A 27,987-nucleotide genomic window follows, 5' to 3' on the forward strand; every position below is an offset into this window, starting at 1 on the left:
GAAAAAGTCATCATCTACTTGTGCTCAAGAGCACTCGGCCCTTCCTCCTCACTGCGTTAGCTCATCCCCTCGCAGAGTAATATAAACCGTGAGCCTCAGCTAAAGTCTATACCTGCAGCACCTACCATAGAACCCAAATGAGCTGGTTCCTACTAACTTGTTTAATGGCCTGAACACCCTTCACGGCAGCAGGAACTTGGAATATGGAGCCCCAACCACAGCCAGAGAAGAGATCATCACACAAGAGATGTTTCACCTACAATTCTCCCTACACCCCACTTGCCTCTCACCTGGAATACTGAGGACAGTAAGAGCAGCGGTCAGTGCACCCTGGTTCCATGTGAGTCTGTGTGTGGGCAGAGCAGTGGCTATGGGGGAAGGCCTCTGCGAACTCTTGGAGCTTCAGTCCTCTCCCACCTGTACCTCCCCTTGTGCTGTCAGACCCCCACTCCCCATCTGGGATAAGACATGAGTACAGCAGAGGGTTTTACAAGATGCCTAATGTCAATCAACTGTGGGGCTGGCAATGCCCCTGACTTGAATTCAAGCCATTGGTGTATATAGTCATGGGCAGCATAATGACGTTCCAGTCGATGATGGACTGCATACATGACAGTGGCCCCATAAGATTAGTATTATATAGCCCAGGAGTGTAGCAGGCTATACCTTCTAACTTTGTGCAAGCATAATCTGTGATGGTCACACAACCATGAAATTGCCTAGTGATGCATTTCTCAGAACGTGTCTCCATCGTTAAGTGACACATATGTTGTGCTAGGTGATGACTATATCCTGTTGGCTCCTGCAGGAACAACGAGCAAAAACAGACCTGATGCCTGTCCTGTGGAGGTCATGTTCTAGGAGACACAGAGGACAGATAACGATAAAATGACCATGCAAATAAATGTATCATTAAAAACCAAGCTAAGTGCTCTGATGGTGAGAAAGCTAGTTCTATGGAGTAATCTAACAGAGGAACCTGATGGAGACGAGTGATCAAGCAAGGCTTCCCTACGGAAGGACTATTTGAACTGAGATCTAAACAACAAGCAGGACAAACACAGGAGAAGCCCTTTGCTACTTTCCAGAAACGCCAGCTTCCTTGTTAAAGGAACTGCAACTGCAGGGACCCCTCGGAGGCACCCCAGGAACTCCTTCCTTTTGACACAGGAACATCTTCAACAGGACTATTATGGGCCCTGCTGGCTTTGTGGTAATTAATTTTCCCAAGGCACAAAACCATTTACTAGAGACAGATTATAAATGACTTTTCTTTTATAAAAGCTTAGCAACATGTTAGAATAGAGCAGGGACTTTCTAACATGTTGGACTGTGACACACATCTTATATCACATCCCAGATGTCATGATGCAAACATATGCACAACTGAAATGAAGGTTTCACCCTTACTACGCATGAACAGATACAGTATATGTGTTTAATATGGGTGTGCCTCATGAAATTGGCTTCATACTCAATGATGGGTCACAACCCATGATTTGAAAAACACTGGGCTGAAGAGCCCAACTGATCTCTAGAATAATAGAGATCAGTTATTTCTGTGTTATATAGAGTTGCTTGGGTTGGAGCCACCCCAAGAGGCAGAGGCAGGAAAAGCAGAGAAAACAGGGTTGTCAGAGGGAACACAGGCCCCACCCAACCCCAGGCAGGAAGGGAAGCAGCAGATGCAGAGACAACCAAGGGTTGGACAGGTCTATGTTAGAGAGGGAGAGAAACAGTCAAAACAACAGACACAATGTCTGAATACGCGGACTTTAAAAAAAAAGACATTCATAAATCACCTCGTATTTCTATCACCTCTTTAACATTTTTAGAAAGAGCAATAGAAATGAAGAGCTTTAGAAAACAAAAAATATCTGAAAATGGACTTAGCTAAGCAGAAGCAGCAGACAGAAAATATCCCAAAGACACAAAACTTTATAAGAGAAGGCAGAAACTAGCATCATCACCCAAGGTCACAGGAAAACAGAACTCCATTTAAATAACATGAGAGGAGAAAGAGAACATTACCCTAAGAAGGGCTGTGAAAACAACTTGCTTATTTAAATAAGGCTATCAAAATATTTGCGAGGAAATTTACTTCTAGAAGACAGACTTCTCTTAGACATGGTCTTCAAAGCTGATGGAGAAAACGTGTGACCTTGTAAGTGTTGAAACCTCTAATTCTGTAAAAATGAGATACTTCCTGGACGGGCAGGGGCTAGGATGAGGGTTCTCACCCCACTGCGGCCAAGGTCCCAGGCAGCTTCTCTTGGTTCCCTGTCCCCTTCCATGAACACGTGCAGCCAGCCCAAGTCCTCCTGGCCCTTCAAGGCCACACACATGCTCTGAGAAGCACGTGGCCCTCTGTTTCCCGTATGGCACCTGGCACACTCGTTGTCTTCCCAGCCGGATTAGGAGGTAGTTCCTCACACACACGGACAAACCTCCTATTTTGTTCAATTTTTCACTCTCAGGACCCGAGCACACTGCGTGAGCAGCACACAAACACTTGTCCACTGATCTATACTGACGGCCTCCTCCTAGGTCCATGGCACTTCAGGCTGATCATAAAAAGGTGATGCTGCTCTGAAGAACACAGCCTCACAGTGGCTCAGAAAGATCATATCATTATGCTGTGGACATCCCATCTGAGAAACGTTCTCACCCTGTGCTGGACCGGGTCTCCTAGCCCTCCTTCCATTGGTTGCAGACATTTTCTAAATGGTGCCCTCTCGAGTCCGCCTCCCACGTCAATGGGGAAATCAGTCACACCAGCGGTGGAAGTGCAGGGGAACTGAGGGCACGGGGCCAGCTGAGAGTGGGCCCACACCAACAACAGCAGCATGGACGGGGCTTGGGGACCATAGCCAGCATTCATGGGGCCCGAGCAGGGGCAGCCGAAGAGCACTCCCACACGGAGCCCGGGGCTCCAGGCCCAGGCCCAGGCCCAGGCCCAGTGTGCTCCATTCGCCGACTCCTCCTGACCCTTGAGTCTGTATGGAACCAGAATAACATTCCACCTCCAGAGCCCCTACGAAAAGTAAATGAATTAATGACAGCAGAATGACTTCCTAAGCCACAGACAGCCATACCAAATTAAGGGACCTTAATAGGCTTAACTGGGCAAACACAAACACAATTACCCCCACCACGCTGACCTAAACCCCTTATGCTCCTCACTCAGAAGGGTCGCCAGGAGCTGCTGAGTCTGTCATGCCCCTCCATGGCCTCCACTCAGGTGTGCTACCCCTGTACCTGACCCTAGGAAACCAGTGGGAAGCACTGAAGGGGATCCTTGCCTCTGTCCCGAGGTCCCTTTGGGTACCTGCCCAAGTCAGCATGGGCCAGAACACGCAGGTACATGGAGTTCATACCCCACTGTTGCCTATAAGCACCTTCCACCTCTGGCCCTACAGTGCCTGTGGGAAGAGAGAAGGGAGGACAAGTGGATAAGTTAACCTACAGCTACAGAACAGGCCTTCTGTTCCCATCTGCTGCTCCCAGGAAACACCTGGAAAAAATAACACAACGTCATTCTCTGCTTGCTGCAGGCAGAGGGACAATGTGAGACACGTCACATTTCAAGGTGGGGAGGGGGAGAAGGAAGGAAAGGTTTGCTGAGAAGCATGGATGTCACTGATGGAAAGAGGAACAGTCAGCACTGAGCCTACTTTGGGAAATAGTGGCCTGTTCTAAGATAAAATTAGTTTTACTGTCGGCCATAGCATGCTGGACAAGGCCCGTCGGTTTCTCACTTGAGCTGTTTTAGAATTTCTTAGGAAAGGGAGGCAGCTTAGCAGTACTGGGGCAGAGACACCCCAGAGTGTACACAGGCAGGAAGCGCCAACGTTCTCAACACCCCCCTGCATGCTGCGGGAGCCTCCTTTCACCCCTCACCACTTGCCCACACCACCCCGAGGGCCAGCAAGGGCCACACGGCCTCCAGAAGCTTCAAATGCAGGTGTCTTTCTGCTCAGAAGGGGACAGGGAGGGAGAAAAGGGCCTGTCCTGTGAGGGCAGTGAGTGTGCAGGGCAGGGCAGGAACGGGCTTCTGCACCCAGGGTGGATCTCCACCTTCTTGCTTCCTGTTGAGTCCCAGAACCCACCCTCTCACAATCTTAAGGATTGGAAGAACTCCTTTTAAAGGGCATCTCAGGATTTTGTCCCTGCTAACATTCGCACTTCTGGGGAACTTATGACTTCTTCAGGCAGTCGTTCTATTTCAGGCAAACTCACTGTGAGAAAGTTCTTACTTTTGGAGGAAAAGACCATTTACTGCCTTCTGTTTTCCCCGCGTTGGACAGAATGGCTCAGTACAGAGCTAACGCCAACCCTGAGTGAGCATATGAAAATGAGCACAGCGCAGCCTCAGCCCTTGAGCTGCACATACCCAGCTGGAAAGACGTGCCAGCAAGTGACGACAGCGAGATGAGAGGACTCTATAACCAAAGGGAAGGAGCTCCAGGGGTGGGGGCTCAGCAAAAGCCCTAGAGATGGGCCATTTGGGCTGGGTCTTCAAGCACAAGCAGGAACCTTCCAGATGCGGAGGGCTGTGTGGGAAGATGCATCGGGAGGGAGGGAGGGAGGGTGTGTGAAGACCGGTCAGGTGGAGTGCCCAGCAAGGAGGAGGCAGTGCCCACTCCCAGTCTCAGCCCTGGCTGAAGTGCTCCAACTGGATTCTTCACCTTCCAGGGAGCACAGAAGTTTGGAGAGGTCAGTGCTGATCAAATTCGCCCTCCAAGAATGTGGTTCTGGCTGTAAGAAGGATGCTCAGAGGCGGAACCCCCAAAGTGAGGAGGTGGGTGATTCCAGAGAACACCTGCCCCCACCCCCCAACTCCCCGATCAGGAAGGCCCCGCCTGCACTCGAAGATGGATGAGTTCCATGTCCCAGGAAAGACGTCTTTTCTTCTCCAAGCCAGCCCAGCCCCTGTGAACCCTGAATCTATAAGGGGGTCTCTCTGCTCAGCTCCAGCATCAACGTCTCCTCACTGAGGAGCCACGGCAGAATCCAGGGCCCCAGTGCAGCACCTCTCGATAGGTGCTGTGTGGATAGCAATACGGCTAAGATCTGATGACCATACTTGTCAGCCTTGTCCCTCCACCCTCTCTGGTTTACTAAACCATACCTTCCTACCCGTCCATGCAGAGTGGATGCTGTGTGCACTTACAAATAAGAAATAATAATGCTGTCAGGCAGGGCTGTTTCGTTTCAATGTATTTACTCTGCTCCTCCAGCTAGGTGAGCTGCCTCTCAGCGTGGCCACCTCTTCCCAGAAGTCTTCCCTGGTGTCCCCAGCTGCAGCCTCTCCCTAGGGTATTCCCCTTCCCTCTCCCCTCTTCCTCACACACAGCTCCATTCTGACCACAGCTTTTCTACAAATCTATTGTCAAAGGGCCTTGAAAGTGTTAACCACCCCTCTGTCTAATATCTTAACTTAGAATTCTACTGAGGATAGAGCTCAATCCACCCACCTCTAACTGCTGGTGAAAACACACAACCGTATTTGTCTCTGCCCTGCCTGGCCCCCTGCTTGCTCACGGCCATTCCCCAGAGATTACAGACAGCAGTTCCACCTGTGGGCCTCGCAGTGCCTTGTCTCCATATGGGTCCGGACTTGGAGACACATTCGTTCACAGCAATTTGAGATGAGTTCTCAGAGTGTCTTCACCCAACTCAGCCTTCAATAACCTCCTAACTGCCTCTGTTCTTCTCTTGTCAGTTTGGAGATCAATGTCTAGATGGAGAAGACAGAAGCCAAGTGGAAACTGATAAGCTCTGCTTTCTCTTGCTCACGGCCCACCTCTCAACATCGGCCAGATCTGGGCTTCTCCCACCTCTCGCCCGCCCCCGACAGGTACATGCCCTGGGGCACCTCCACCACACTTTCCACATGCACTGACACCATCTGCCCACAGCTCTTTTTGTTTCCCAGTCACGGGCATGGGCCCAGCATAGAACCAGCCACACAGTGCATGTTTCATAACTAAAACGAACATCCTGCAAAGCCCTTTACAAGCTTGGCATCACCCACAGCCTCAGCAACTTCTGTTGCTGCTCCCAGAGATCTGTGGAATCGTGGCAAACAGGCCCTCCTCCTCTGCCCACCTGCCTGCCCTACCTGGTCTCTGATGGGAGCAGACACCAGCCCAGGGAAAGGCCAGGCTATAGGCAAGAGGAAGCCAGAGTGCTCTTTTGCCCAGCACCCTCAGACCAACTGCCCTGAGGCCTTCCAGCGTGGGCCAGTTGAAAAGGGAGCCATCCAGCCCTTCTTGCCCCTCTAGTCATGAAAACATTGTCCAGAGGCAGGAAGAGGCTGAGGCCTGGGGGTCCTCTGTGAGAGAAGAGCCAGGGCCTGAAGACAGACTAGACCCTCCACATGGCCTGGTGAGTCCCTGCGGGGAAGGGGTCCTAAGGTTGGTTCTGTGTAGACAACTTTCTGCCACTTCTACCTGCTGGTCCACTCTGCAGGACAGACTGTCCACTGCTCTGTCCCAGCCATTACCACACGCTGCTCCCTGGTTATACAGACCTCAGTCCCAGCAATTTCTTCTTCTTTTCCCATCTTTGACTTACTTGGCAAACCTGCCCACTAAGATCCTTCCTCTGTCACACCTGCTGTCCTTCATGGAACAAGCTTTTGAAGTCTGATACTTGCTCCAATCCAGAGTTTCTTCTCTCTCCCATAATCCACCCACAAGGCTCTTGAGTTACATCTATGTTTTCAGAATCTTTTTCCTCCTAGTAGTGTTTTGGGATTCCCCTCCCCTCATCTCATACAGACGAAAAAACAGCACAGCATCCCTCAAGCAGAGACCATTTGGCGATCATAACCACACATGGGCCACAGCACCTGTATGGAGGCTGTGGGCAGCACAAATCGTGAGGTCCGTGGGTGGCCCCAGCTCCGTGGCCCGCAGGTCAGAGCACGTTCGGCTTGTGCAGGGGTCCTAAGTGCCACTTGGCGCTTGATTTCCATGGGAAAGCTCATTCTAGGCTTCTAATATAACCAATCTTCAAATCTTTTGGAAAAGACGCTTTTAGAATTAGGGAACTGCTTGCATTTGGATGACTTGTTCAATCAATTTTAATTTAAAGTAACGCCACATTTCCAAACAATGTCATCTCTTTCTTAAAATGTTTGTTTTTACTAAACCTCATATCTAAAGAAACAATGACGTAAATCTATGAAAATGAACCTTCAAAGGATTAGCACCACAAAACATGGAAAAGCAAGTGAGGACAGCCCCGTCACCCACACTTGCAGGTAGAAGAGGGGAGGGAAAGCGCCTTGGCTTGTGTAGGTCCCACCAGACCAGCGCCATCGGGTGGCAAGACTTCTGGATTCTGTACTGGTATCACGGCCTTGCTGCAACTCTTAACTCAAATCTTCCCTGGGAAGGATGGCTGAAGCGAACCGAAAGCTAGCCTGTGTAAAACAGAGCAGCCTCTTCTGGGAAGGCAGCCAAGAAGGAAAATAGAATGTATTTTAAATCAAAGGACAAAGCTCTCAGATTTATTTTAACCTCTTGGTTGATCTCAAATTGAATGTAATTTTACCATGCTTAAAAGACAAAAATTCCTAATCTTCTTCCTCTAGAAGGTCATAAAGCTACACCATGAAAGAGAAGACTAGGGCAAGGCCAGGATTACAAATATATACATCTAAATGACAAAGATATGTAAATAATACTTTATTGTTTGTCTGGTATATCTGGTATGACAGGAAATTTTGTTCACCTGTGAGAAACCGTCTCCTGAATAAGGAATCCTACACAATTTGTTTTTAAGTTGAAAAAAGAGGAAATTCAAGGAAATGATTAAAAGCCATTTAAGGGGCCAGCCCGGTGGCGCAGTGGTTAAGTTCACACATTCCGCTTCAGTGGCCTGGGGTTCGCCGGTTCAGACCCCAGGTGCGGACATGGCACTGCTTGGCACGCCATGCTGTGGTAGGCATCCCACATATAAAGTAGAGCAAGATGGGCACAGATGTTTGCTCAGGGCCAGTCTTCCTCAGCAAAAAGAGGAGGATTGGCAGCAGTTAGCTCACAGCTAATCTTCCTCAAAACAAAACAAAACAAAATAAAAAAAACAACAACAAAAGCCATTTAAAGGAAAATATAAGAAAAAATCAGATGCTATAGGGTGAATACTCAATTTATTTAAAATTATTTCTGCCATTCAAATAACTAAAAAACACTGTGAAACAGTGTAATTTGCATTATGAGGTTTACACCTGGCTTGAAATCAAGGAATCTTCATATATTTCTTTTCCAAATTTTAAATAGAAACTCTTCATTTTTCCTCTATGTGTGACAGTGTTTAACCATAGTAAATACAGTTTGTTGTACATGGTCTCTATGGATCTCCTTTCTTATCCCAAATATTAGCAAAATTATCAAAGTGAGCCTACAACCCAGAATTGAAGCTGACACAAGAAAGGCAGAAGGAGAGAAAGAGGGTATCTATCAACCAGTGACCACAAGACAGCCACTCCATACAGACACAGTCCATACCATACCACAGCCCTACACAACATATATTATTGTTTCCAGTTTACAAATTAGGAAACCAAGACTCAGAAGTTAAACTTAACACAACACAGATACAAAATGATGGAACCACAACTCAAACCCAGGTCTCTCTCTTCCCAAATCTCTGTTCCTTCCACTGTGGCTGACAACTCACTTTTAAGCGGATGAAATTTAAGTGAAGCACCAAAAGCAACCCCACATGTCTGTGCAGGTCCCACTTCCTCCTGGCAGGCACCCTTAGGTGGTGCCAGCCATGGCCCAGCCTCCCCAGCCCATCCCAGTCACTGGCGTACCAATGTCTGAGTTGAGGATATGCGTTCCTCTCTTGAAAGCTGACACCACATGTTGTTGGAGTCAGAAGGAACCAGGGATGTTCTCTCTCTACACAAGTGTGAAAATATCTTCCTTAAAACCCCTATGTCCAGCCATAGCTGACGAGTCTCCAACGACGGCGAAGAGCCCATTGTCTCAAAAGGAGCCCGTTCACTGCACAGCTGGAAGTGTTGGCCTAGGCCTCCTTACACAGCAACAAAAACTGCTTCCCTATAACTTCTACTCCTGGGAGTCTCAAATAAAAAGAAAACACTAGTCTTCAGCCTCTCTTTTATAGCAGCCTTTCAAGTATTGGGCATCACAATCCCATCTCCCCCTTCTAAGCCCTTTTGGAAAAAACATCCAGTTATTCTAAGTGTTTCTTATCAGACGCTGTTTCTGGCCCCCTCACTATCTGAGTCATCATCATCTGGACCTATTTTAATTTACGAGCATCTCTGAAAACCCTGTGCCCAGGAAGAACAGAATACTTCAGGTGTGGCATGACAGCACAGAGGGCACTGGATGCTATCTGAATGGTTTTGGATGCTGTATTTCTACTAATAAACTCAAGATAATCCTGTTTTAATAGCTCCATCACACTTCTAGCTACCAACCTAATCTAAGTCCTCAGTCTTGCTTTCTTGTTGGAATGGGGGAAGGACAATGGAAGATTCGTTTCTTAATGTTGGCTAGGGTACAAGGAAATTGGCTCCCTCTGGAAGACAATTTGGCAATTAATATAAGAAATTCTTAACCACATGCATTGCCATTGACCCCACAATTTCACTTTTAGGAATTTATTTCAAGGAATTAATTAAGGACATATAAAGATTTGCCTCTAAGGATATTGGCTGGAAAACCCTCTCTATATCCTACGATACAGGGTAAGTTCAATGAGGTGTTTTTCTTTCTTTCTTTTTTTTTTTTAAGATTGGCACCTGAGCTAACAACTGTTGCCCATCTTCTTTTTTTTTTCTGCTTTTTCTCCCCAAATCCCCCCAGTACATAGCTGTATATTTTAGTTGTGGGTCCTTCCAGTTGTGGCATGTGGGATGCCACCTCAGCATGGCCTGATGAGCAGTGCCAAGTCCATGCCCAGGATCTGAACCGGGGAAACCCTGGGCCACCAAAGCAGAGAGCTCGAACCCAACCTCTTGGCCGTGAGGCCGGCCTCTCAATGAGTTTTATAGTAATGGATACATCACTGTCATTAAAAATTCTGTAGGAGATATTTATGGAAATGAAGAGGTGTTTATGATATAATTACCCTAGGAATAAACAGGTAAAGTACAGCATGGTGCCATATCTGTAAAAATATCAACGTAAGCAGCTGGTATGGGCTGCCTGTAGCCTGTCCTGAGCTGTTTCAGGAGGAAGATGGAAGAGAGTGGCCTCCTCCATGAGAAACTTGGAGAGAACCCCAAGGTGCTGCTACTGGGAGAGAGAGGCATGTGTGAGTGGACTTCTCAGCTAATCAATTTTTATTATTTTAACCAAATAATCTTTGCCAATGTTATTCACCTAGTGAACTACTTGGATATTTTTTTGTAAGAATTCATGAAAAGACTGAACTTTGAATGTGGGATAATGTGGACAAGATAAGTGTACAGAGAGGCCAAAAGGCCCAGGAGTTGACTTAGAAATTGTGTCGAGGACTCGTGTGCCTCCAGTGCCTGGGCCTGGCACACCTGAGAGCACGCAGAGACCAGCTCACTGCAGGCATGTGGGTAAGCGTGCCCAGACATGTGCCCAGATTGAGGCTGGAGGAATCTGCAGTGGGAGAGAAGCAGTGGTTATTTTTGATTGGTAGAATTATGTGTGAATATAATTTTCTTATTTTGGCTTATCTGAATTTCTTAAATTTTCTACAATAAATGTATTGCTTGCTTTTAAAAAGATGCTTCCCTAAAGATGCTCAGGGCCATTTACTTTCCTAACAACAAGACTGTGAAGACCCTGGGCCTCAGGCCCAAGTCAAAGAGAGCCATGTGGAGTTAGCTGCCGCACGGCTGTCACACAGTGCAACACAGATGATGCAGTGCACAGAGTATATGGTACAAAGAGATAGAGCGGAAGAGTGTTCAGTCTTAAGAAGGAAGGAAACTGAGGCATGCTAGCACATGGATGAACCTTGAGGATGCTACACTACGTGAAATAAGCCAATCACAAAAGGACAAACACTGTAGGACTCTCGCTTATATGAGGTGCCTAGAGGAGTCCAACTCACGGACAGAAAGCAGAGTGGTGGTGGCCAGGGGCTGGGGGACAGAACAATGGGGAGTTAGTGTTTAATGGGGACAAAGTTTCTATTTGGGAAGACCAAAAAGCTCTGGAGATGGATGGTGCCGATGGTTGCACAACAATGTGAAGGTATTCAATGCCACTGAACTGTACACTTAAAAATGGTTAAGATGGTAAATTTTATGTTATGTGTATTGTACCACAATTTTTTTAAAAAACGCAAAATGCCAGAAGCCATTAAATCCCTCAGAAGGAGAAACGGTCAGGGGAGCACTTCTCCCCAACTCTGCAGCAATGCTGAACAAATACACAAGGGGTTCATCTCATCTTTCTTCTAGCAGGTGGAAAGTAGAAAAGCTAAAAAGGTTTCCATTCATATCAGTGGCAATTCCCACCCGGGACTTAAGATCTATCACACATTTTGCCATTGCCATTTCATTCATCTTTAAGTGAAGACGAGCAATGTCTGTTTTGAGAACAACTGTCTCAGGGAATGAAGCAGCAGCAGGTGGAGGGGCGGGATGAAGACACAGCCGAGGATGGGAGGGACCTTCCAGATAATCCAGAACGTAATTAGGACCCTCCTTTCTCAATTCTGTCACTCTGAGGCCTCACCCCCTTACTAATGAACACAAGAATGACACTAAAGTTTCATAAAGGCAAAAACAAAATCTGCTCTCAAAGGCCACGTTGTCTCAAGGATGAGTGCTCCACAAAAACCTCCATCCATAGCCGTCCTCAAAGACAGATCTCGGCCTTTCAGCCCTGGCTAGCCTCTGTTCCTTTACCGGTCCTTCCGCATCATTGGCTATCCTGCCAGCTAGTCCTACCACTTGGATTCAAAGATGCTGAGAAGATAAGAGGAGAGGACGCAGGAGGGAGAATTACTAAGAGAAACTAATTTTCCAAACCAAAGAGCTTTTTCTATACCGAGGGGAAAAAAAGATAAAATTCATCTGCATCAGATAGATTTTCAAAAAATATTGACAGATAAATACTCTGGTTTGAAACATTTTGAAATCAACATTGGAAAAAAAAAATTCAGTGATTCCAAATGGAAAACAAGATGCTGAAGTACAAGCAACGGTCATGGAATCTAAGGGCAAAAGTCCTTCCACTCTAGACTGAAATCTGGTATGAGGGCGGCAGAACATGAAGATGCATTCTCATCCCACCTAAAAGACAGTTAAGGTTGGTGGTCCTGATCTGGGAATAGAGATTAAAAGGAAACAAAAAGACAGAGTTAAAACAACAGAATCAAGGGATTTTAGAGTTACAAAGTGTCTCTGTTTTACAGATAAGGAAAGTGAAACAGCAAATATTCACTGACTTTTCAAAGGCCAAATAACTGGTGGCAGGGCTGAGCCCTGAGCCCCAATCCCCAGCTCCCAGGCCAATGTCCTTGTCCTCAAGCCCTGTGCTCTCATATTCCAGTTCTTCTGCTGCCAGTATTTCAGAAAGGGGAAAGAAACTGACAAGCAGATGTGGGGTGTGCTATCATAACACGTTCAAGAGTTTAAGAATCTTCAGCTCCTCCCCAACTTCTGTTAAGTAGTAGCCCTAGAAGAATATGTCCAACTTAAGAATGTGAGCTGTGGGGCCAGCCCCATGGCTGAGTGGTTAAGTTCGTGTGCTCTGCTGCGGTGGCCCAGGGTTTCACCAGTTCACGTCCTGGGCGCAGACATGGCACCGCTCATCAGGCCACGTTGAGGCAGCATCCCACGTGCCACAGCTAAAAGGACTTGCAACTAAGATACACAACTATGTACCAGGGGGGATTTGGGGAGATAAAACAGAAAAAAGAAAAAAAAAAGGATTGGCAACAGTTGTTAGCTCAGGTGCCAATCTTAAAAAAAAAAAAAAAAAAAAAAAGAACGTGAGCTGCTATCTCCCCAGAGCTAGTGGACTCCTTAGGAGCAGTTGGGGGTAAGCAGGATTCTCCCACAGAGCATGACCACAACCTTCTCAAGGCACCAGGAAACTCACCCTGTATGGGAAAAAACCAACTGTTCCTTCTTTTCTTTAGCCAATTTGCTATAAACTCTCTGACATTTAAGCTGCCTGTGACCCAGGTGAGGCGTAGTTCTAAGAAGGGAAATGTAGGATTCACTAAGTGACCCCTGGACTTAGGGAGCTTTGACAGAAGAGTTCCTGGCCAACATTACTTGAGTGAGGTCAAAAGCAAATCACTTCACAACCACTCCTGGTCTCAACTGATGACAACAGGACCCAAATAAGTAAAAAGAAAAATGATGCTCAGTAGATCTCTAACCCTAATTTCGAGACTCCCTTTATGGACAGGGCTTCGACTGAAGAACCTGGAGAGGAATCACAGGTCTCTAAAAGGCAAACGTGGTGGATCTGAGTTGTTGCTAAATTCAGTTGCTGGTGTCCACACTGGCAGTGTTGCTCCTGCGTGTGCTCACAAAACCCTCCTAAACTATGCTCTGGCTCTGCGGGACTTGGCCTGTGCTCCTGAAGCCCCAGGAATTTACTGCTGAACACGGAAGACTGAGGTCCCCGCAGAAAACAGAGGCCAGGACCCCAGCCTCAGGCCTCCTGTCTGTGACAGCCACTCTGCTGGCGTACCTTATCAAAATTCCAGATTCCACCCAAAAGTAGGGTGGGCTGGGACAAGAAATTGAGTAAAAATGATAATCTGGGCTTTTGCGGCCATAGCTGACCCAAGAGCAGTAGTCTCCAAAGTGGGGCCACATGAGACAATCTTCTGGGGCACAAAAAGAAAAGAGTAGATGTGTTCAAGTATTTTTCCTAATCTTTTATAATATCTGACTTAAAATGTAAGAATGTATCTTTATAATATCTTACTTAAAATGTAAGATAATGCTTTAGAATGTATCAATAGATTAGCATGGTAATATGTATGTAATTTCTAAGTATTTTAATATATAACAGGGGTGGGTAATCTATGCTCAAAATACTTTTGCTCACAGAGTGTATGGTCAAAAAAGTTGGAGGCCGGCCTGGTGGCACAGCGGTTAAGTTCAAATGTTCCGCTTCTCGGCGGCCCAGGATTCGCCGGTTCAGATTCCGGGTATGGACATGGCACTGCTTGGCAAAAGCTATGCTGTGGTAGGCATCCCATGTATAAAGTGGAGGAAGATGGGCATGGATGTTAGCTCAGGGCCAGTCTGCCTCAGCAAAAAGAGGAGGATTGGCAGTAGTTAGCTTAGGGCTAATCTTCCTCAAAAAAAAGTTGAAGGCTGTTGCCTGGGGGCCTCACTGCTATCTTAGATCTGGCTCGTTCATCTGTCAGTTACTTTCGTGAAAGACACCAGGCTCCTATATTTGGCTCACTGCTGCCTCCTCCCACCCATCTGTCTATAACTGCTAGAGATCCAACACCTAGAACACAGGAAGACGCTAAGCTTCCTAACAACCCTCTTACACAGCGGAAAGTGCTGTGACCGGTGGTTCCTGGCAGACCACAAAATTCTGGTGGTGCACATAATTCTTGGGGAAAACATATTTCTTAACCATAACAAAATAATGTCTAAAGGAAAAAATCATGTGTATGTTGGCTTAGTAACAAAAAAGGTTTCAACAAAAAAAGGAAAACAAAGTCTTTTGGTAAAATAAAAGGACACAGTATATTCATCAAAAGTTTCTAATAGTAACTCAAAAAAGAGGAAAATCAGTACATTTCTATCTCTTTGAAGATAGGAAAATCTACTGTATAACAGTTAAGCATATGAAAGCCAAGGCCAATGTCACACTGAATTAATTTTAACTACAGCATGACTCAATAGTCACATCTAGTGTACACCCTGAACATGGCTTCTCTTTCCCTCTCTATATACACCTTAAAATGCACTAGAACACTTGGTTTTTTTAATAGAAGGCAACCCACAGGAAGTCTCTCATTAATCCACACAGCAGAAGTATACCCTATTATTATAATAAAAGAATGCTTATTAGCTAACTATTCTATTCAGATGCTCCCCACTGCGTGGGTAATGCCTATTTTACATAGGAAGGAACTGTGGCTAGGAGTTTCATGACTCACCCAGGAGTTAAAGAACAAGAGAGGGGGCAGACCTAACAGAGCCATCTAAGGCACACAGACACACATTCTCTTGTCTAGTGCAGCAGGGACAATGGGGAGGGTGTGGACAAAGGAGGGTCTGTACTCCCTGGGATGACGCTGATCCAACCTCAGTGAGAAAAATGAACATAAACTCTTTGTCACCATCAAAGCACAAATTTCATGAGCCAACTTCTGGTTTCCAGTCTAGCATATAAGGAGCTTGGAAGTCATCACTCTATTCCAATTATAAGTACAAAGCTGAATGGCTGAAAAATCAACAACTCTTTTTAGATCCCTCAGAGAAGTAAAGTCATAGGGCAAAATGCCACTCCACAACTTGGAGAAACCAATAGGTGAATACAGAGAATCACAACTTACCAGAAGAGCAAACTCTGCAGGAACCAGTGCCCAGGTAGTGAGACCTGAACTGTAAGTGACGAATTGCTAGAGGCTCACTGCGGAGAAGCCTCAGAGATAAAAACTCCCAGGGAGGGGCGGGGGAGGCAGTCATAAGGGGGCCCCTACACTTTTGTGAGTTTTACCCCCAGGAGCTTACCCCAGTTTCTCACACTAAATATCAGAGATAGATTCCCTTATGCTTCCAGCAGAGGGAGGAGAAAAGGAACCATTTTGAAATCTGCCAGAGCACTCTGTTGTTAACAAGGCTGGCTCTCAAGAGAAACTATTTTACCAGAGCCTAACCAACATGGAGGCAAAAAATGTCCAAGTCCAGCCTGCCCTAGCCTTCCATGTGGGAGAAGAAAAATAATCAATTCCAGTTGACACTAGCCATTCTGTCCTATGAAGGGGGAGAAAAACTGAGAAAAACCATGAAGTTCACAGCCCAGGGACACACGCTTACTAAAAGACTGAGACCTATCCTACAACTATAGAATGCTTCCCCTCTCCTCACTCTTTACCACCACATCACTGAAGGCCTATTTACTGGAGTTCCTTTTATGCAGTGCATGATATCTGGCTTTTAAGAAAAAATTACAAGGCGTACTGAAAGGCAAAAAACACAGTTTGAAGAGACAAAGCAAGCATCAGATATGGCAGAGATGTTGGAATTCTCATACCAGGAATTTCAACTACATAAACAACTATGAACTCTAAAGAAAACAGTAGACAACATGGAAGAACAAATGGATAACGTAAGCAGAGAGATGATAATTCTAAGAATCATCCAATGAAAGAATCTCTGAGCTTGAGGATATGACCACAGGAGCTTCCAAATTGGAAAGCAAAGAAAAAAAGACTGAAAAAACCAGAACAAAATATCCAAGAACTGTTGGACAACTACAAAAGGTGTAACACGTGTAATGGAAATACTAGAAGGAAAAGAAAGAGAGAAAGGAATAGAATATTTGAAACAACAATGACCGAGATTTCCTCAAATTAATGTCAGACATCAAACCACAGATCCAGGAATCTCAGAGAACACCAAGCAGGATAAATACCAAAAAACAGCAAAAAGACACTATACCTAGGCATAGCATATTCAAACTGCAGAAAATTAACGATAAAAAATCTTGAAAGAGGACAGAGGGGACAAAACAGCTTTAGAAAAACAAAGAGAAGAAGTACATCCTACTTCTCCTCAGAAACCATGCAAGCAAGAAGAGAGTGGAATGAAATAACTAAAGTGGTGAGAGAAAAAAATCGCCAACCTAGAATTCTGTACCTTGTGAAATTACTCTTCGAAAGTAGATGAGAAATAAAGACTTTCTCAGAAACAAAAATTGAGAGAATCTGTTGCTAGTAGACCCACCTTGCAAGAAATGTTAAAAGAATCTCTTCAGAGAGAAGGAAAATGATACAGGCCAGAAACTCAGATCTCTGTAAAGAAAGGAAGAGTATTAAGAGAGAGGATAAGTGAAGGTAAAATAACAACTTTAATTTTTCTTATTCTTAATTGATCTAACACAAAGTTTTTTCAAAATAATAATAGGAACACTGTATTTGATTATGTTTGCTTATATACTATATGTATGCTTATGTATATGTGAAATGAATGATACAAGGGATGGGAGGGAAGAATTAGTAATATTTTGTTATAAGATACTTGTGCTAACTGTGAAGCAGGATAGTGTTATTTGAAATTAGACTTGGATTAGTTGTAAATGTGTATTGCAAACTCTAAGTCAACTACTAAAAAAAAGAAAAAAAGGAGAAATATGGAACATACAAAACGCTCTGTTAAAACTACAGAAGACAGAAAAAAGAGCAAAAGACAAAATAAGAACACAGAACAAGGGCAAGGAATAGAAAAGAGTAACAATTATGGTAGATAATAATACTACTATATTAATAATCACTTTAAACGTCAATGGTCTATATACACCAATTAAAAGTCAGAGATTGTTAGACGGGATCAAAAAAACAAGACCCAACTAAGTAATGATATGCTGTCTGTAAGAAAGCCAGCTTAAATATAAAGACCCACACAGATTAAAAGTAAAGGGATGAGGGCCAGCCCCGTGGCCAAGTGGTTAAGTTCGCACGCTCCACTTTAGCAGCCCAGGGTTTTGCCGGTTTGGATCCTGGGAGCAGACACAGCACTGCTCATCAGGCCATGTTGAGGCAGCATCCCACACAGCACAATCAGAGGGACCTACAACTATAAATGTACAACTATGTACTGGGGGAATTTGGGGGAGAAAAAGCAATTAAAAAAAAAAGAGGAAGATTGGCAATAGTTGTTAGCTCAGGTGCCAATCTTTAAAAAAAAAAGAAAAGCAAAGGGATGGAGAAAGAGATACCTTTCTAATACTAATCAAAAGACAGTGGGAACAACTATATTAATTTCAGATAGAGCAGATGTTAGACCAAGGAGGGTTATCAGGAATAAAGATGGGCAATACATAATGATAAAGGGGTGAATTCTCCAGGATGATGTAATGATTCTTAATGTGTATGTGCCTAACAACAGAGCATCAAAATGTATGAGACAAAAACCGATAGAACTGCAGGAAAGAGATAAAGTCACTGTTATAGTTGGAGACTTCAACATTCCTCTATCAGAAATGGACAGATCCAGTAGGCTGAAAATTAGTAGGGACATAGCTGAATTCAACAACACTATCAATCAACTGGATATAATCGACATCTATACACTACTTCATTCTCTTCTCCAGCTCACATAAAACATTCACCAAGAGAGACCACATTCTAGACCACAAAACACACCTTAACAAATTTAAAAGCACAAAATTTATATGTCTGAACTCAGACCACAATGGAACTCAACATAACTAACAGAAAGATAGCTGAAAAATCCCCAAATATTTGGAGATAAACCAACATATTTCTAAATAACACAAGGGTCAAAGAAAAAACACAAGAAAAATTTCAAAATATTTTGAACTAAATGAAAAGGGAAATATGACATCAAAATTTCTGTAATGCAGTGAAAGCAGTGCTTGGAGGGAAACTTACAGCACTGGATGAAATATGAGAAAAGAAGATCCAGAGAATGGTGCCAAGATGGTGGCATAAGTGGACACAACAAATCTACAACTACTCTGGGAACAAATACCCCTGAGAAACAACTGAAAACTGGATAAAAAGAACCCCTGTAACAAGGGACAGTGCTGACTGAGGTGAAAGAGGGAGAAATTCCTTTCCGGAGAGAGAAAAAATGCCACCTTTGTGAGCCGCGGTGCTTCATGGCCGACAAGGAGCCATCCTAAGGTACGAAGCCATCCCTAGAGGAGCGGGGGATCTGCATAGTGTAGCACTACCACTATAAGCAGCTTCTGAACTCAGCACAACAGATTCAAGTGTCATAATATGTGGCTTTGCTGGCTACTAACAACAACATGGAATAACCCAAGAAAAGCTATGGGACATAAAGTAAAAAAAAGCCTACGCAAAAATTCACCTGTTTCATAAAGCAGCACGAAATCACTGGAAAGAAAGGTGCATAGTCCTTTGGTGAAAAGAGCCTCATCCGACAGGCTCTGGATGCATGATGGTGAGAGATTCCTCCCTACGAACTGACACATTGGCAGCAGCCATTATTATAACCTAGTACAGGTGTGCTGACACACGCTGGCAAACACCATTGGAGTTCTTTCCCCGGTCTGTTAGCCCAGGGTCTGCCCCACCCACAAGAGCATCGATTTAACCCAGCTCAGCCAGGACAGGCAGCCAGCCCTAGAGACTGGCCCCACATAATACCAAGCCCTCAGGCAACTTGTAGGTCTGCATAGGTGGGATGCTGGGAACCTGAGCAGCAGGGTGAGTGGGTCGCCCCTCTGTGGGGCAGGACGTGTGTGAGGAGTGGGCCTGTGTTGGTGGAGTGTGGGGACCTCTGCAGTGGGGTGACTAGGTCTGCTTCAGTGGGTTGGAGCATCCGCACATGACAGGCCTGTGTTGACAGGGGGTGTGGCCAAGTGGGTATTGGGGCTTGTCAAGTGCAGCAGACTTGTGCTTCCAAAACAGCCTCATAGGGAATCAGCCCCACCTCCCAAAGCCTGAAAAATTGGGTGCTCCCATGCCTGGGGCTGGCCACACTCAACTGCAATCCTGAGAGAGCTAACAAGAGCCTTGCAGGCCAGAGGCCTACAGCAATTGTAAGCCCCTGAGCCCAGCAACCAGCCATGCTGGGGGTCTACTCAACAGAAAAAATTGCAACAAGAATGTGCTATTAGACCTTGCAGCCAACTGTACTGGGGTTCCTCACGCCATAAAGTGACTGAAGGGTCTGCAGTGGACACATGCAGCTGGGCATTACAACCAGCTGGTGAGGTGGACAGCCTAGCCTCCCTAGGCACCTGCAGCAAGAGCAACCCTGCCACAACATAAGGATACAGGCTGCCCAACAGGGGACACTCCTGGAACATTTGGAACTAGTGATGAGAGAGAAGCACACTGCTAGGCCTCATAAGGTATCTCTTACATAAGGCCACCTCTCCAAGATCAGAAGACACAGCTGACCTACCTAATACATAGATATAAGCACAGAGAAAGAGGCAAAATGAGGAGGCAAAGAAATGCATTCCAAGTAAGGGAACTGGACAAAACCCCAGAAAAAGAACTAAACGAAACAGAAATAAACAATCTACCTGAAAAAGAGTTCAAACAAAAAGTCCTAAGGATGCTCATTGATCTTGGGAGTAGAATGGATGAACTCAGTGAGAGATTCAACAAGAACTGGAAAGAACTGGAAAACATAAAAAAGAATCAATCAGAAATGAAGAATATAATACTGGAAATGAAAAATTCACTAGAGGGACTCAATAACAGAGTAGATGATACAGAAGAAGGGATCAGCAAGCTGGACAAAAGACTAAAGGAAATCATCCAAGGTGAACAGATAAAAGAAAAAAAGAATTTAAAAGAATGAGGACAGTCTAAGGGACCCCTGGGACAAGATCAAGTGCATTAACATCTGTATTATAGGTGTCCCAAAAGAGAAGAGAGAGACAAAGGGGTAGAGAATGTATTTGAAGAAATAACAGCTGAAAACTTTCCTAACCTAAGGAAGGAAATAAACATCCAGGTACAGGAAGCACAGAGAGCACTAAACAAGATAAACCCAAAGAGGCCCACACCAAGACACATTATAATTAAAATGTCAAGAATTAAAGATAAAGAGAGAATCCTAAAAGCTGCAAGACAAAGGCAACAAGTTACATACAAAGGAAACCCCATAAGGCTGTCAGCTGACTTCTCAGCAGAAACCTTACAGGCTAGAAGGGAGTGGCACAATATATTTAAAGTGCTGAAAGGACAATACCTACAGCCAGCAATACTCTACCTGGCAAGGTTATTGTCCAGAACGGAAGGAGAGAGTTTCCCAGATAAGCAAAAACTAAAGGAGTTTATCACCAGGAAACTAGCCATACAACAAATGCTAAAGGGATGGATTTAAGTGGGAAAGAGAAGACCACAAATAGGACTAAGAAAATTATCAAAAAAAGAAAAAGCAATAAAATCACTACAAAGGCAAATACACGGTAAGGGGAACAGATCAACCACCTATGAAGATAATATGAAAGTCAAAAGACCAAAGGACTAAAAGTATTATTTCCATGATAAGAGGGTAATGGATGCACACAAACACAAAAAAGGGGCTAGATATGATATTAAAAACATAAAACGTGGGAGGAAGGGAGTAAAACAGTAGAGCTTTTGGAAAGAGGTCGAACTAAAGTGACCATCAACGTAATACAGATTGCTATATACATAGGTTATTATTTATGAAGCACATGTTAATCACAAGACAGAAACATATAACAAATACACAAAAAATTAAGAGAAAGGAACCCAAACATAATACCAAAGCAACCTATGAAATCACAAGGGAAGACAGCAAGAAAAGAAGAAAGGAACAGAGAAGAACTAATAAAACACCTGGAAAAAGAGTAACAAAATTGCAATAAGTATATACTTACCAGTAGCTACTTTAACTGTCAAAGGACTAAATGTTCCAATCAAAAAGCATAGAGTGGCTGACTGAATTAAAAAACAAGACCCATATATGTGCAGCATACAAGAGACACACTTCAGACCTAAAGACACTCACAAACTGAAAGTGAAGGGGTGGAAAAAGATACTCACTGCAAATGGCAATGAAAAGAAAGCTGGGGTAGCAATACTTACATCAGACAAAATAGACTTTAAAACAAAAACTGTAACAAGAGACAAAGAAGGGCATTACATAATGATAAAGGTACAGACAACCTTTAAAGAAAAAAATTAAAAAAGAAAATTACAGGCCAGTATCACTGATGAACATCAATGCAAAAATCCTTAACACAACACTAGCAAATCAAATACAACAATACATTAAAAAGATCATACACCATGATCAAGTGGGATTTATTCCAGGGATCCAGGGATGGTTCAACATCCACAAATCAATCAACGTGAGACATCACATTAACAAAATGAAGAATAAAAATCACATGATCATCTCAATAGATGCAGAGAAAGCATTTGACCAGATACAGCATCCATTTATGATAAAAACTCTGAATAAAATGGGTAGAGAAGGAAAGTACCTCAACATAATAAAGCCCATATATGACAAGCTCATAGCTAATATCTTTCTCAATGGAGAAAAACTGAAAGCTATCCCTCTAAGGACAGGAACCAGAAAAGGATGCCCCCTTTCACCACTCTTCTTTAACATAGTATTGGAAGTCCCAGCCAGAGCAATCAGGCACGAAAAAGAAATAAGAGAGATCCAAATTGGAAAAGAAGAAGTGAAACTTGCTATCTGCAGACTTATTTTATATATAGAAAACCTTAAAGAATCCACCAAAAAACTTTTAGAAACAATAAGTGAATATGGTAAATTTGCAGGATACAAAATTAACATATAATAATCAGTTGCGTTTCAATGCACTAAACAACAAAGTAGCAGAAATAAAAATTAAGGCTACAATCTCATTTATAATTGCAACAAAAAGAATAAAACACCTAGGAATAAACTTCAGCAAAGAGGTGAAAGACCTGTATACTGAAAATTATAAAACACTGTTGAAAGAAATTGAAGACAAAGAAATGGAAAGATATTCCATGCCCTTGGATTGGAAGAATTAACATAGTTAAAGTGTCCATACTTGCTAAAGCAATCTATAGATTCAATGCAATCCCTACCAAAGTTCCAACATTTTTCACAGAAACAGAACAAAGAATCCTGAAATTTATATGGAACAACAAAAGACCATGAATAGCCAAAGGAACCCTGAGAAAAAAGAATAAAGCTGGAGGTATCAAACCCCTTGATTTCAAAATATACTACAAAGCTATAGTAACCAAAACAGCATGGTACTGGCACAGAAAGAGACACACAGATTAATGGAACAGAATCAAGAGCCCAGAAATAAACCCACACATCTATGAACAGTTAATTTTCGATAAGGGAGCCAAAAGCATACAATGGAGAAAGGTATGTCTCTTCAATAAATGGTGCTGGGAAAACTGGATGCAAAACAATGAAGGCAGACCATTATCTTACACCATACACAAAAATTAACTCAAAATGGATTAAAGACTTGACTGTAAGTCCTGAAACCATGAAACTTCTAGAAGAAAACAAAGGCAGTACGTTCTTCAACAATGGTCTTAGCAGCATATTTTCAAGTACCATGTCTGACTGGGCAAGGGAAACAATAGAAAAAATAAACAAATGAGACTATATCAAATTAAAAACCTTCTGCACAGCAAAGGAAACCATCAACAAAACAAAAAGACAAACTAACAACTGGGGGAAGATATTTGCAAACCTTATATCAGATAAGGTGTTAATAGTTAAAATATATAAATAATTCACACATCTCAACAAGAAAAAAACAACAATCCAATTTAAAAATATGCAAAAGATCTGAACAGACATTTCTCCAAAGAAGATATACGGATGGCCAACAGGCACATGAAAAGATGTTCAATATCACTAATTATCAGGGAAATGCAAATCAAAACTGCAATGAGATATCACCTTACTCCTGTCAGAACGGCTATAATTAACAAGACAGGAAATAACAAGCATTGGTGAGGATGTGGAGAAAAGAGAACTCTCATACGGTGCTGTTAGGAGTGCAAACTGGTGCAGCCACTATGGAAAACTGTATGGATATTCCTCAAAAAATTAAGAATAGAACTACCATACGATCCAGCTATTCCACTGCTGGGTATTTATGCAAAGAACTTGAAAACAGAAATGCATAAAGATACATGCACCCCTATGTTCACTGCAGCATTATTTATAATAGCTAAGACTTGGAAGCAATGTAGGTGCCCATCAAGGGATGAATGGATAAAGACGATGTGGTATATATATACAATGGAATACTACTCAGCCATAAAAAATGATGAAACTGTGCTATTTGTGACAACATGAATGGACCTTGAGGGTATTATGCTAAGCAAAATAAGTCAGAGGGAGAAAGTCAAACACTGTATGATCTCACTAACAAATGGAAGAAAAAAACAACAAGAAACAATCACACAGAGACAGAGACTGGAGTGGTGGTTACCAGAGGGAAAGTGGGGAAGGAGGAGGGCGACAGGGGTGATTGGGCATATGTGTATGATGATGGACTCTAACTCTTTAGGTGGTGAACACGATGTAATCTACACAAAAATTGAAATATAATGATGTAAACCTGAAATTTATATCACGTTATAAACCAATGGTATAGCAATAAAAAAATTTTTTTAAAACGGAAGATCCAAAATTAATCATCTAAGTTCAACTTCAGGCAACTAGAAAAAGAAGAGTAGATTATACCCAAAGTCAGCAGAACAAAGAAATTAGTAAAAATTAGAGCAGAAATTTACGAAGTAGAAAAAAAGGAAATCAATAGAAAAAAAATCTTGTTCTTTTACAAGATAAATAAAATCAATAAGCCTCTAGCCAGGCTAACTCAGAAAAAAAGAGAGAAGACAAATTACGAGTATCAGAAGTGAAAGAGGAGCTATCACTACAGATATCATGGACATTAAAAGGAGAACAAAAAAATACTATTACCATCTCTATACCTACAAATTTGATAACCTAGAAGAGTGGACTGATTTCTTGAAAGACACAATCTGCCAAAATTGAGACAAGAAGCAATAGACAGTTTCAATATACTTGTATCTATTAAACAAATTAAATCAACCTACAAATTTGACAACCTAGAAGAATGGACTGATTTCTTGAAAGACACAATCTGCTAAAATTGAGACAAGAAGAAATAGACAGTTTCAATATACCTGTATCTATTAAACAAATTAAATCAACACTTATTAACCTTCCAAAACAGAAAGCGCTGGGCCCAGATGGTTTCACTGGTGAATTCCACCAACCATTTAAGGAAGAAATTATATGAATTCTTTACAACCTCTTCCAGAAGAGAGAAGCAGAGGGAATAATTCCTAACTCATTCTATGAGGCCAGCATTACCCTAAAAGCAAAACCAGACAAAAATATTACAAGAAAAGAAAACTACAAACCAAATACCTCTTATGACTGTAGATGCGAAACTCCTCAATAAAATATTAGCAAATTTAATCCAACAACGTGTAAAAAGAATTATACACCATGTCCAAGTAGGATTTATCCCATGTATGTGAGGCTGGTTCAACATACAAAAATCAATTAATATAATCCATCACATTAAAAGCCTAAGAAAAAAATCACATGATCATGTTAATAGATGCAGAAAAAGCATTTGATAAAATCCTACACTCATTCATGATAAAAACTCTCAGCAAACTAGCAATAGAGGGGAAACTTCTTCAATTTGATAAAGAACATCTAAGAAAACCTACAGCTAACCTCATACTTAGAGGTAAGAAACTAGAGGCTTCCCTGCTAAGATCAGGAACAAGGCAAGGATGATCCCTCTCACCACTCCTTTTCAACACTGTACTAGTAGTCTTAGTAATACAGTAAGACAAGAAAAAGATAGAAAAGATATAAAATAGATTGGGAAGGAACAAATAAAATTGTTTTTATTCACAGATGCCATGATTGTCTTTGTAGAAAATCTGAAAGAATCAACAAAAAACTCCTAGAACTAAGAAGTAATTACTACATGTGCTGCCAAAGCAAGCATGGAACTAATAATTACAGCAAGACTGCAGGATACAAGGTCAATATACCAAAGTCAATTGCTCTTCTATATAAACAATGAACAAGTGAATTTGAAATTAAAAACAGAATACCATTTACATTAGCACCCCAAAAAATGGAATAGTTTGGTACAAATCTAACAAAATAGGCAAAAAATTTGTATGAGCAAAACTTTAAACTCTGATGAAAAAAATTTAAAAAGAACTAAACAGAGAGATATTCCATGTTCACGGATATGAAGACTCAGTACTGTCAAGATGTCAGTTTTTACCAACTTGATCTATAGATTTAACACAATCCAAATCAAAATCCCAGTAAGTTATTTTGTGGGTATCAACAAACTGATTCAAAAGTTTATATGGAGTAGCAAAAAATCCAACACAATATTGAAGGCTTGGAAGAACAAAGTTGGAGGACTAACACTACCCAACTTCAAGACTTAATATAAAGCTAAAATAACCAAGACAGTGTGATATTGGTGAAGGAATAGACAAATAGATCAATGGAACAGAATACAGAGCCAAGAAACAGACCCACATAAATGTAGTCAACTGATCTTTGACAAAGGAGCAAAGGCAATACAATGAAGCAAAGATAGTCTTTTCAACAAACAATACTGGAAGAACTGGATATCCACATGCAAAAAAAGTGAAATCTAGACACAGACCTTACACTCTTCTCAAAAATTAACTCAATGTGGATCACAGACCTAAACATGAAACACAATACTACAGAACTCGTAGAAGATAGGAAAAATCTAGGTGACCTTGGGTATAGTGATGACTTTTAAGATACAACATCAAAGTTATGATCCATGAAAGAACTGACAAAGCTAAATTTCATTAAAATTAAAATTTTCTCCTCTGGGAAAGACACTGTCAACAGAATGAGAAGACAAGCCCCAGACTGAGAGAAAATATTTGTAAATGACATAACTGATAAAGAACTGTTATCCAAAATATACAAAGAACTCTTAAAATTCAACAATAACAAAATGAGAAACCCAATTTAAAAATGGGCAAAAAGACCTGAACAGACGCCTCCTCAAAGAAGATAAACAGATGGCAAATAAACATATGAAAAGATACTCAATATCATATGTCATTAGAGAATTGCAAATTAAAACAACAGAGATACCACTTCCAATCTACAAAAAGGGCCAAAATCAAAAACACTGCCAACACCAAATGCTGCCAAGGATATGGAGCAAAAGCAACTCTCATTCATTGCTGGTGGCAATGCAAAATGGTACAGTCACTGTAGAAGACAGTTCGGCAATTTCTTACAAAAATAAACATATTCCTAACCTATGATCCAGCAGTCACACTCCTAGGTATTTACCCAAACGAACTGAAAACTTATGTTCACACAAAAACCTGCATATGGATGTTTATAGCAGCTTTATTCACAATTGCCAAAACTTGGAAGCAACAAGATGTCCTTCAGTATGTGAATGGATAAATAAACTGTGGTATATCTAGACAACAGAATACTATTCAGTGATTAAAAACAAACATGCTGGGGCCGGTCCCGTGGCCAAGTGGTTAAAGTTCTATGTGCTCTGCTTCGGTAGCCAGGGTTCACAGGTTTGGATCCCAGGTGCAGACCTATTTCACTCATCAGCCATGCTGTGGAGGCATCCCACATACAAAAAATAGAGGAAGATTGGCACAGACATTAGTTCAGGGCAAATCTTCCTCACCAAAAAAATAAATAAATAAATAAATAAACCCCACAAACATGCTCTCAAGGCATGAAAAAGATATGAAGGAAACTTCAATGCACATTATTAAGTGAAAGAAGCCAATCTGAAAGGCTGCATGCCATATGATTCCAATGATATGACATTCTGAAAAAGGCAAAACCACGGAGACAGCAAAAGGATCAGTGGTTCCAGGGATTAGGGGGAGCCAGGATTCTTAGACCAGTGAAACTACTCTGTATGATACTGTAATGGTGGATTCATGTCACTATATGTTTGCCAAAACCCACAGAATGTACAACACCAAGAGTGAATCCGAATGTAAAATGGACTTTGGATCATAACGGTATATCAATATTGGTTCACTGATTGTAACAAATGCACCACTCTGGTGGAGGATGTTGACAGCAGGGGAGGCTGTGTATGTGTGGGGGCAGAGGATAAATGTAAATCTTTGTACTTTCTGCTCAATTTTGCTGTGAACCTAAAACTGCTTGAAAAAATAAAATCCATTAGAAAAATCTGTGAACTGAAACATACCATTCTGACTTTTCTATTTTATTCTATTTTT

The 27,987-nt window shown here is 42.5% G+C and overlaps 1 protein-coding gene across 8 annotated transcripts in view; it reads right to left on the bottom strand.

The window, feature by feature from the left end:
• The window catches only part of GALNT2 (polypeptide N-acetylgalactosaminyltransferase 2), a 198,468-nt gene that overhangs the window by 76,135 nt on the left and 94,346 nt on the right, over positions 1-27,987 (bottom strand). The gene's annotated exons all lie outside the window — the stretch shown is intronic.

The sequence above is a fragment of the Equus przewalskii genome, chromosome 1 (genome assembly GCF_037783145.1).
Source record: "Equus przewalskii isolate Varuska chromosome 1, EquPr2, whole genome shotgun sequence".
Lineage (NCBI taxonomy): Eukaryota > Metazoa > Chordata > Mammalia > Perissodactyla > Equidae > Equus > Equus przewalskii.